This window comes from Stenella coeruleoalba (genome assembly GCF_951394435.1).
Source record: "Stenella coeruleoalba genome assembly, chromosome: 15".
Lineage (NCBI taxonomy): Eukaryota > Metazoa > Chordata > Mammalia > Artiodactyla > Delphinidae > Stenella > Stenella coeruleoalba.
Genome location: NC_137161.1, coordinates 80,924,277 through 80,935,668, shown reverse-complemented (window position 1 = coordinate 80,935,668; position 11,392 = coordinate 80,924,277).

The window sequence follows — 11,392 nt, the reverse complement described above, 5'->3', positions numbered from 1 at the left end:
GTTTGCAGATGACATGATATTATACATAGAAAATCCTAAGGATGCCACCAGAAAACTACTAGAGCTAATCAATAAATTTGGTAAGGTTGCAGGATACAAAATTAATGCACAGAAATCTCTTGCATTCCCATACACTAACAACAAAAGATCACAAAGAGAAATTAAGGAAACAATCCCATTTACCATCACAGCAAAAAGAATAGAACACCTAGGAATGAACCTGCCTAAGGAGGCAAAAGACCTGTACCCAGAAAACTATAAAACACTGATGAGAGAAATCAAAGATGACACAAACAGATGGAGAGATATACCATGTTCTTGGATGGGAAGAATCAATATTGTGAAAATGACTATACTACCCAAAGCAATCTACAGATTCAATGCAATCCCTATCAAATTACCAATGGCATTTTTCACAGAATTAGAACAAAAGATTTTACAATTTGTTTGGAAACACAAAAGACCATGAATAGCCAAAGCAATCTTGAGAAAGAAAAACAGAGCTGAAGGAATCAGGCTCCCTAACTTCAGACTATACTACAAAGCTACAGTAATCAAGACAGTATGGTATTGGCACAAAAACAGAAATATAGATCAATAGTACAGGATAGAAAGCCCAGAGATAAACCCATGCACCTATGGTCACCTAATCTATGAAAGGAGGCAAGAACATACAATGGAGAAAAGACAGTCTCTTCAGTAAGTGGTGCTAGGAAAACTGGACGGCTACATGTAAAAGAATGAAATTAGAACAACACCTAACACCATACACAAAAATAAACTCAAAATGGGTTAAAGACCTAAATGTAAGACCAGACACTATAAAACTTTTAGAGGAAAAACACTCTTTGACATAAATCACAGCTAGATCTTTTTTGACCCACCTCCTAGAGTAATGAGAATAAAAACAAAAATAAACAAATGGGACATAATTAAACTTAAAAGCTTTTGCACAGCAAAGGAAGCCATAAACTAGACGAAAAGACAATCCTCAGAATGGGAGAAAATATTTGCAGACAAAGCAACGGACAAAGGATTAATCTCCAAGATATACAAACAGCTCATGCAGCTCAATATCAAAAAAACAAACAACCCAATCCAAAAATGGGCAGAAGACCTAAATAGACATTTCTCCAAAGAAAACATACAGATGGTCAAGAGGCACATGAGAAGATGCTCAACATCACTAATTATTAGAGCAATGCAAATCAAAACTACAATAAGGTATCACCTCACATTGGTCAGAATGGCCATCTTCAAAAAATCTACAAACAATAAATGCTGGAGAGGATGTGGAGAAAAGGGAACCCTCTTACACTGTTGGTAGGAATGTAAATTGATACAGCCACTATGGAGAACAGTATGGAGGTTCCTTAAAAAACTAAAAATAAAACTACCATATGACCCAGCAATCCCACTACTGGGGATATACCCTGAGAAAACCATAATTCAAAAAGACATATGTACCCCAATGTTCATTGCAGCACTATATACAATAGCCAGGACATGGAAACAACCTAAGTGTCCACTGACAGATGAATGGATAATGAAGATGTGGTACAGATATACAATGGAATATTACTCAGCCATAAAAAGGAATGAAATTGGGTCATTTGTAGGGATGTGGATGGGCCTAGAGTCTGTCATATAGAGTGAAGTAAGCCAGAAAGAGAAAAACAAATATCGTATATTAACACGTATGTGGAATCTAGAAAAATGGTACAGGTGAACATAGTTCCAGGGCAGGAATAGAGACGTAGACGTAGAGAATGGACGTGTGGACACAGCAGGGGAAGGGGAGGGTGGGATGATTTGGGAGATTAGGTTTGACAAAAATATACTACCATGTGTAAAATAGATAGCTAGTGGGACCCTGCAGTATAGCACAGGGAGCTCAGCTCTGTGCTCTGTGATGACCTAGATGGGTGGGATGGCGGGGGAGAGAGGTCCAAGAGGGAGGAGATATATGTATACATATAGCTGATTCACTTCGTTGTACAGCAGAAACTAACACAACATTGTAAAGCAATTATACTCCAATTTAAAAAAAACGCAGATTTATTACTTTACAGTTCTGGAGGTCAGAAGTCCAAAATGAGTTTCATGGGGCTAAAGCCTAGGTGTTAGCAGGGCTGTTCTCTTCTGGAGCTTCTAGGCAGGATCTATTTCCTTGCATTTTCCAATTTCTAATGGCCACCTGCATGCCTTGGCCTGTGGCCCCTTCCTTGATTTAAAAAGAAAAAAAAAAAACTGATGTGATGCTTCTCTCCCTCTGACCACAGATAAGGTTTTCCACTTTGAAGGATTTATGTGATTAGATTGGACCTACCTGGATAATTCAAGATAATCTCCCCCTTTGGCAACCTCTACTTAATCACCTCTACAAAATCCCATTTGCTATGTAAAGTAACAGACTCACAGGTTCTGCAGATTAGGATGTGGACATCTTTGGGGTACCATTGTTCAGCTGAGCATAGAAACCAACTTGATTTTTGCTCCATATGGTGAGACAGTGTTCCCAGCAGCATCTACCAACAGGTCATTTTCCCCTATCAATTTGTGGTGGTACCTCTTGCATATGCCAGGTAGCTGCATTCACACAGATCTGGTTCTGAGCTCTCACTTCTGTTCCATTGTCTCATTTATCTGTGCCAGCACAAGTATCAGTGTGGTTTTGGTGTTTTTGTTTTTGTTTTGTTTTATTACCTTGGCTTTATAAAATATTTTTTAAACTAATAGAGTGAGTCCTCCTTTTCAACATTTTCTTAACTATGTAAGGACTTTATTCTGCCATATAAATTTAGGATTGCGTTTAATAGATTAACCTGGGGAGAAGTGTCATCTTTGCAGCGCTAAGTCATCATATCCATGAAGACAGTATATTCCACCTTTTATTCGGGACTTCTTTAAAGTCTCTCAAGGGGGTTTAAACTTTTTCTCTGTAAGGGGGTAAGTGTTCTGATCATCAACCTCCTATGTGTGTGTGTTGGGTTTTCCCCACATCAACAAGCAATTCTTTGACACCAACTGGGTGTCTTACTATTCAACTCAATTTTGACACTGTCTACCTGAAGACAGCGTCAGATTCCGCAGGTAAAGGGGTCAGTCCTACAAGACTGCCCTCCACTTCAGATGCCAATCCCAAGTCCAGGCTGCTGTCTATATTCGTGGTCAACAGGCTATAAATCAGAGGTTCCCATGACCTCCTCCTTAGGTTCAATTAATTTGCTAGAGTGGCTCACAGAACCCAGAAAACTTATTTACTCAATAGGTTACCGGTTTATTACAAAGAATATTAAACGATATGAATCAATAGACAAATGAAGAGATATGTGGGGCATGTTCCCAAACCAAGGAGCCCCTGTCCCCATGAAGTTTGATGCTGGTACAGAGGCACGTGGAAGAGTTCTGGTTCACCAACCCGGAAGCTCCCCAACCAAGTCCTGCGGGACTTTTATGGAGGCTCCATTACACAGGCATAATTGATTAAATCACTGGCCATCGACAGCTGATTCAACCTCCAGCCCCTTTCCCCTCCCTGGAGGTCAGGGGGGTTGACTGAAAGTTCCAACCCTTTAACCACCTGGTTGGTTCTCCAGGCAACTAGCCCCAAATCTTAGGTGGGGTCCGAAAGTCATCTCATTAACCTAACAAAAGAAACTTTTAAGGCTCTCCTCACTTAGGAAATTCCAAGGGTTTTAGGAGCTCTGTGCCAGGAACTGTGGATGAAGATCCAATCTATTTTTCTTATTCTAAATCACAACATCACAAGTCACATCGATTCCACTGATGGGAACAAGCATTCCCCAATGCTCGTGTTTCCACCAGGTATTTCTCCTGGATCTTACCTCCTTCCTACACTTGGAATGGTGAGTGACAGTTATTTGTGTAAATCTCTTGAATGATTGTGCCAACCATGAAAAGGCTTTAAACATTGGGATTTATGACTCTTTTTCTTCTCCCTTCTGCCCTGGGCAGTGTGAGGGAACGGTCAGTCGTAAGTGCCTCTGATGTTTAGGCCCAGGAAGATAGGAGAACCCAGAGAAGGCGTGGGCAGGGAGGTAGGAAGAAAGCCAGGAGAGCGGGGAGACCAAAACACCAGGAGGAAAGAGTTTCAAGGAGGGTGGATCTCCTCTGCCAGACTCAGAGTAGGAGGAGCACAGATGAGGTGAAGATCGTTGGTGACCTTGACCAGGGCGGCTTTCCGGGGAGTGCTGAGAACAAAAGCCCGATTATAGTCAGTTCAAAAGAAAAAGGAAAACAAGACAGGAATGATGGGGCGTGTGAAGTCAGGCGGGGGGCTGGTTTTCTTTCGTTTTAAGACGGGAAATATGCTAAAGGAGGATCCAGGGGAGAGAAGACAGGTGATGCTGCAGGAGAGAGGCAAATGCAGAAAGCCACGTCCTTGACTAATTGGCGGGGGGTGAAACCCATCAGTGCCGGGCTGAGCCGGATTGAAGCCTGAGGCCAAAGGAAAAAATCAGTAATACTGACTCTGTCTTGACTTAAAATTTTGATATTTTGTTCATTATGTATTTTTGCATTCAATAATTATTAAAATATTTATGTTGATTCATGGAATTTTTGGTGTTCCTTTAGATTCTGCACCTGAGACCCTGTGGAGGGGTATCTTTGAGAGATATTCTAGTATAAGAGGGAGGTTGTAGTCAGGGCGTGTATAAGAGTAAAGGGGCACAGGGCCTCTGATGATTGGCAAGGGTGGCCCACAGGCTGACAGGCACCCCAAAGCCCAGAAACAAGGAGAGGTTGTTTGTACCCACCGCTTGGCAATGGACCATGTCCCAGTACATAGTCCGCTTCAGCAGGGCTAGAGCTCCCTCTGGTGGGCCTGGCTGGGAAAGACAGCTCAGAACGGATGGGGCGGAGAGTCTAGGGCTTGCTTGGGCTGAAAGCTGCAGAGGATGGGAAGCCCACTGACTTGGAGGGAAGTGGTCCCACAAGAAGGAGGAGCAAGTTTTTTTTTTTTTTTGCGGTACGCGGGCCTCTCACTGTTGTGGCCTCTCCCGTTGCGGAGCACAGGCTCCGGACGCGCAGGCTCAGCAGCCATGGCCCACGGGCCCAGCCGCTCCACGGCATGTGCGATCTTCCCAGACCGGGGCACGAACCTGTGTCCCCTGCATCGGCAGGCGGACTCTCAACCACTGCACCACCAGGGAAGCCCCAGGAGCAAGTTTTGAGGAAGGAGTGATGAACAGTTTGAGTTGCCAGAGAGGCGTCCATTAATTTCGGCCTGGTTATTTACATAGGCGCCGCAAGAAGTGTACATTTACGTGTGTCAACCTCTTCAAGCATGGGGTGTTACGCAAACTAAGATGAGAAATTTACCTTTTATGTGGAAATTTTCTAAAGGAATCTTCGTTTGGACCTTTAACATCTCTATTATTTGCTCTTTTCTCCTGAGTCTAGGATCAAGACCAAAAAAGTCCCTTCACACACGTCACCTGCAGTGCCTGTAAGTGGAAGTGAAGTTCTGTCTCAGAGAATTCCCAACACTTTATAAGGTTCTTACTATCAAGGAGTGGTCTTCCTCACCACTGTGAGGCGGGGACCTTAAAAAAAGATTTTAAAAATGTCAGCGAAGTCAAGGAACGTAAAAGGTAAAAGGAACCCACTATCAACCTGGGTTGCAAGGCAGATTTTGCGGTCACTGGGCATCTGATCCTGGGGTCTTTTGCGCTGGGCAACGAGGGCTGGCTGATCAGTGACCAGATGGATTTTGAGTGACTCAGAGCAACTTCAGTTGCTGTAAGACTGACGAATCCCAGACTCACACCAACTAGAAAATCACGACTGAGCTGGCAGCTTTACATATAGAAGGTGAGCAGGAATTTAGAGACTGCAACCAGACTTGCCTGGACAGCTGGAGGTATGCTTCCACTGGAGCAAGAGATAAGTTTCAGTCATGCTTCTCAGCGAAAGCGGACACTTCCAGCCTGATGGGTTTAGGATACACACAGACCTAAATAAAGCAGACATCCAGCCCACGTTGTCGGCTCCGCTGGATGGCAGGAACACAAATGCCAGGGCCCTGGGCTGGGTCTGGCTCTCTAATTTTACTTTTAAGTGACTATTATCCAATAATTTCATTTTAAATTATTTTGCAGCATAACTACGTCCAGAATGTAATGGTTCTTTTTAATGATACTTGTCTGGGATGTAAATATTGCTAAGTATCCTGTGAGACTCGCACGTTGGTTTCCTCTGGAAAACTGAGGGAACCTAGCAGAAAATAAAAGCCGGGAGAGATGTGAGTATAGCTGAACCCCAGATGTGTCCCCCAGCCCACACACAGGTCACACACATGTCACTTGGCAGAGGGTGGAAGCCTTAAGGGCTCCAGGTATTTGAGCACAACCTCTGCCCAAATCATTGACTGACAAACAACTAAGCTAATCAGACATGGGGAGATTCCCAAAGTCAGACTAAAAAATAAGGAGAGAAAAACCAAGTGGAGGTATCAGTGACCTCACACCATGGAGAAACGAAGTCCACAGCTTAAGTCGAGTCTAGTTGCTAAACAGCAGCCTTAGCAACAATTAGCAACAATTAGCAACAATCCTCAGCACCAAATACTCCAAGATGCCCAGAGAAGCAGGACAGTGTGACCCACACTCGGGAGAAGAGTCGTCAACAGGAACTGGCTCTGAGCAGGCCCAGAGGTTGCGTGTAGCAGATGGATACTTCAAAGCAGCTATTAAGAATATTTGCAAAGAATTAAAGGGCAATATGATGACCATGACCCCCCCAAAACTTATTAGATTAAAAGAGAGAGAGAGAGGGCTTCCCTGGTGGCGCAGTGGTTGGGAGTCCGCCTGCCAATGCAGGGGACGCGGGTTCGTGCCCCGGTCCGGGAGGATCCCGCGTGCCGCGGAGCGGCTGGGCCCGTGAGCCGTGGCCGCTGGGCCTGCGCGTCCGGAGCCTGAGCTCCGCAACGGGAGAGGCCGCAGCGGTGAGAGGCCCGCGTACCGCAAAAAAAAAAAAGAACACGAACCCTCCTACACTGTCGGTGGGAATGTAAATTGGTACAGCCACTATGGAGAACAGTATGGAGGTTCCTTAAAAACTAAAAATAGAGCTACCGTATGATCCAGCAATCCCATTCCTGGGCATATATCCAGAGAAAACCATAATTCGAAAAGATACATGCACCCCAATGTTCATTGCAACACTATTAACGATAACCAGGATATGGAAGCAACCTAAATGTCCATCAACAGAGGAATGGATAAAGAAGATGTGGCACATATATACAATGGAATACTACTGAGCCATCAAAAACTACGATACGATGCCATTTGTAGCAAAGTGGATGGACCTAGAGATTGTTGTACTGAGTGAAACAAGGCAGACAAAGACAAATATGATGTCATATTGCTTATATGTGGAATCTTAAAAAGGGGTACGAATGAACTTATCTACAAAACAGAAATAGAGTTACAGATGTAGAAAACAAACTTATGGTTACCAGGGGGTTGGGGGGGGAGGGACAAAATGGGAGATTGGGATTGACATATACATGCTACTATATATAAAATAGATAACTGATAAGGACCTCCTGTATAGCACAGAGAACTCTACTCAGTGCTCTGTAATGGTCTATATGGGAATAGAATCTAGAAAAGAGTGGATGTATGTATACGTATAACTGATTCACTTTGCTGTACAGCAGAAACTAACACAACATTGTAAAGCAACTATACTCCCCCCCAGAAAATGAACACGACCTCTTCAGCCACTTCTGGCACTGCTTGTGGGCCCATTTGGTGGGGCTCTGGTATCTCTTTTGCAAAAGCAGAAGCTGAGGTGACTTCATTACTACTTGCTATGATGGAAAGCTTGGTCCAGCTCGAGAGCAATGTTGATGTTAATGTGAAGGTGGTTGAAGATTGAGGCATATACCACTTAGTAGACTAATGAAAGCTTATTTTGAATGACACGGCGGGTCCGTGAGGCAGGTCAGATTCTGATCTGCTGGGCAGCCAACCAATGAAACAGACGCTCCTGCATAGTTGAAACTGGAGGGCAAAGATACAATTGACGGCTTCCTAGAGCGGACGGGAAGTACCCACTAAAAAGAGAACCTGCCACTTTGGTCCAGACGTCTGTTTCCACAAGCCAGCAACGTGTTCTCAGTTGGAAAACTGTCATTTCGCCCCAGGACATCCTGAATAATTTTTTCCATTCTTTCATTTTTCCCTCCCTGTTCCTTCATTGTATATGAAATGACTGGGACGTGTGCGCAAGCCTCTTGCTTTTTTTTTTTTTTAGCTAAATGGCCAATGAGATATTTTCATCAACATCAAATGGAGGTGAACTCAGGAAAAATACTGTTTCTGTGAAAATACCTCCTTTCTCTGTTAGGCTCATTTAACGCCCATCTTCTTATTCCAAGAAGTTATTAGCTCTTGCTGTTTAACAAAAAACAGGAACAACAACAAAATAAATCCTTCATATCTTGTTTGGAGAATTTCAGTGTTTTTCATTTGTCATTATGAAATCAAGGGCAATTTTGTAACTTTTTTTTTTTTAGTATGTAGCTGTTACATGTATGGTAATGTCTTTAAGTAGCGATACGTTACTTTTAAGGAAAGGTAGTCTTCTCTTTGAGTCAAGCACATTGTTTAAATAAATTTCTTATTTAACAAAATTTTTTAATTAAAGCCAAAATATAAGACATTCCCAGATAAATACAAACAGAGATTGTTGCCAGCCAAACTATTTTACAGAACGAAGTCCTTCAGATTGAAAAGGAAGGACCCCCAAATGGTAGGTTTAAGTCACAGGAAGGAAGAATATGGGAAATGGTAAACTTGTGGGTAAATGCAAAACACTGATCTATATCTTTCCCTCCCTTAATGTCTTTTAAAAATGAAATTGTTTAAACAATTATTATAAGGCTGTAGTGTTGGGTTTTTAACATATGTAGATGTAATAGATTTGACAAAAATAGAATAAAGGAGGGAGGAAATAGAGCTATGTGGCTGTATTTTATTGGATTTAAGTCAATATTAACCTGAAATAGTTTCTCATAAGTTAAAGATGCATATTATAGTCCCTACAGCAATCACTAAGAAATGAGTTTAAAAACATAGAAACAGTGGAATTAATGTAATACAAATATTTTTAACACAAGATAAGGCAATAAAGAAGGAACAGAGTTTCTTTGTGTTTACGGGACAGTTCTGTATCTTGATTATGGTGGTGGTCGCATGGTGGTCATACTTGTGATAAAATTGCATAGAACTATACACAACACACACACACACTTGAGTGCACGTAAAAACTGGTGAAATCTGAGTAAGGTCTGTGAGTTCCAGTATTGTGCCAATGTCAGTTTCCTTATTTTTATATTGTACTACTGTATAGCATGATTATGTTGGTAATTATTTGACTATATACATTGTCAAAACTCATTGAGCTCTACATTTATTATTTTTTAATAAATTAATTTATTTTGTTTATTTATTATTTTTGGCTGCGTTGGGTCTTCATTGCTGCACACGGGCTTTCTCTAGTTGTGGCGAGCGGGGGCTACTCTTCGTTGCGGTGCGCGGGCTTCTCAATGCGGTGGCTTCTCTTGCAGAGCACGGGCTGTAGACATACGGGCTTCAGTAGTTGTGGCATGTGGGCTCAGTAGTTGTGGCTCGTGGGCTCTACAGAGCAGGCTCAGTAGTTGTGGCGCATGGGCTTAGTTGCTCTGCAGCATGCGGGATCTTCCCAGACCAGGGCTCGAACCCGTGTTCCCTGCATTGGCAGGCGGATTCTTAACCACTGCGCCACCAGGGAAGCCCAGCTCTACATTTAAATTGGTGATTTTCACTGTATGTAAATTATACCTCAGAAAGCTAATTTTAAAATATAAAACAATTTTTAAAATAAACAAAATAAAATATAAAACAATGAATACTACAGTCATCTAAAGAGGAAGCCAGGGAGGGAAGGAAGGAGGAAGGAAACCATAACTTGGAGGTAACAGATACTGTGCAAGACGAAGAAAACTCACACACACACACACACACCACCACCACCACCAATAACAACAACAACAATAACAGCACTATCGCTTACATCCTCAGAGAGGTAAGAAGATACTGGTACAAATAGGGTACATAAAAAAGGGAACTCATAAATTAACACTGGGACAGCAGATTGGAAAAAACACAAGGATTGAAAGTTCAAGGTGAGAAATCTCCCAGAAAGTAGTACAAAAAGAGAAAGAAATGAAAAATAAGAGAAAAGATAAAATCAGAGGACCATCCGGGAGATGCAACTTCTGAATGATGGAAGTTCCAGACAGGGAAACAGAGAAAACGGAGGGGGAGAGAATCAACAAAATACTTTAGGAGAATCTCCCAGTCCTGAAAGGCACATCGACAAGTAGACAAGAAGTTTGTGCATACTATAAATACAGTACGTCACATACGTACAAATATATATATATAGAGAGAGAGAGAGAATTGTGTAAAACATACTCATGTGGACAGAGACCAAAGGAAATACACACAGGAAAAAAGTTATTTTGTTACAATGATGATGAGTGTTTCAAATTTTATTTTAAATTATGCTTATTTGTATAAATTAAGATTAAACACCTTTGCTTGCCCCAGCCCCAAGTACCTGCACAACAAAGTCCAAACTTGCCTAATAAAAATTCTGTAATGGCTCCCCGTGACCTTAAGGCCTTACAGGATTGTCAACAGGAAATTTTGAACTTTGTTCTGCCTGCCCGTCCCCATCTCCTGCCGCTTCCTTCCACCTGCCCGCACTCCAGCGGTATCAGAACATGCAGCAGGACAGGCATCTTGAGGAACCCCAGCATCTGGCAGGAACTCCTCCTCCTCCCCGGGTCTCCATGGTAACACTTACCACTTGGTTGTAGCTGAGTTATCCCTTGCCTTGGAAGCCTGTTCTCAGGGAGGAGAAACTGTCTCCCTGGGGCCTGCCACACTGTACGCACTGTAAGCAATTGTTCAATGTTTGGGGAGGCCGGGTAGGGCAGGCATTGTAATGCCACCCCTTTCGTGTGGCCTTTCTGAGTCCCACACCACCACAACACCACCATTCCAGGAGAAATCAGACTTTCCCTCTGTGTTGCCGTAGCACTTTATGTGACCTTGGGTGACTTATTCCCTCTATAACTCAGTTTCCTCACCTGTAAAATGGGGCAAGAATGGTACCTATCTTACGACATTACTGTGAGGATTCAATCAGGTTATGTTTACAGCACCCATGCCAAGCTGGTAAATGCCCAGGAAGAGGAAGCCATTGTGATGATTACTTTGACGTCTTAATATGACATCTGTCTGTTTCCTATGGCAACATGTACAGACCTCACCTCTCCTGTGTGAGTATAAACTGCCCGTGGGCGGGG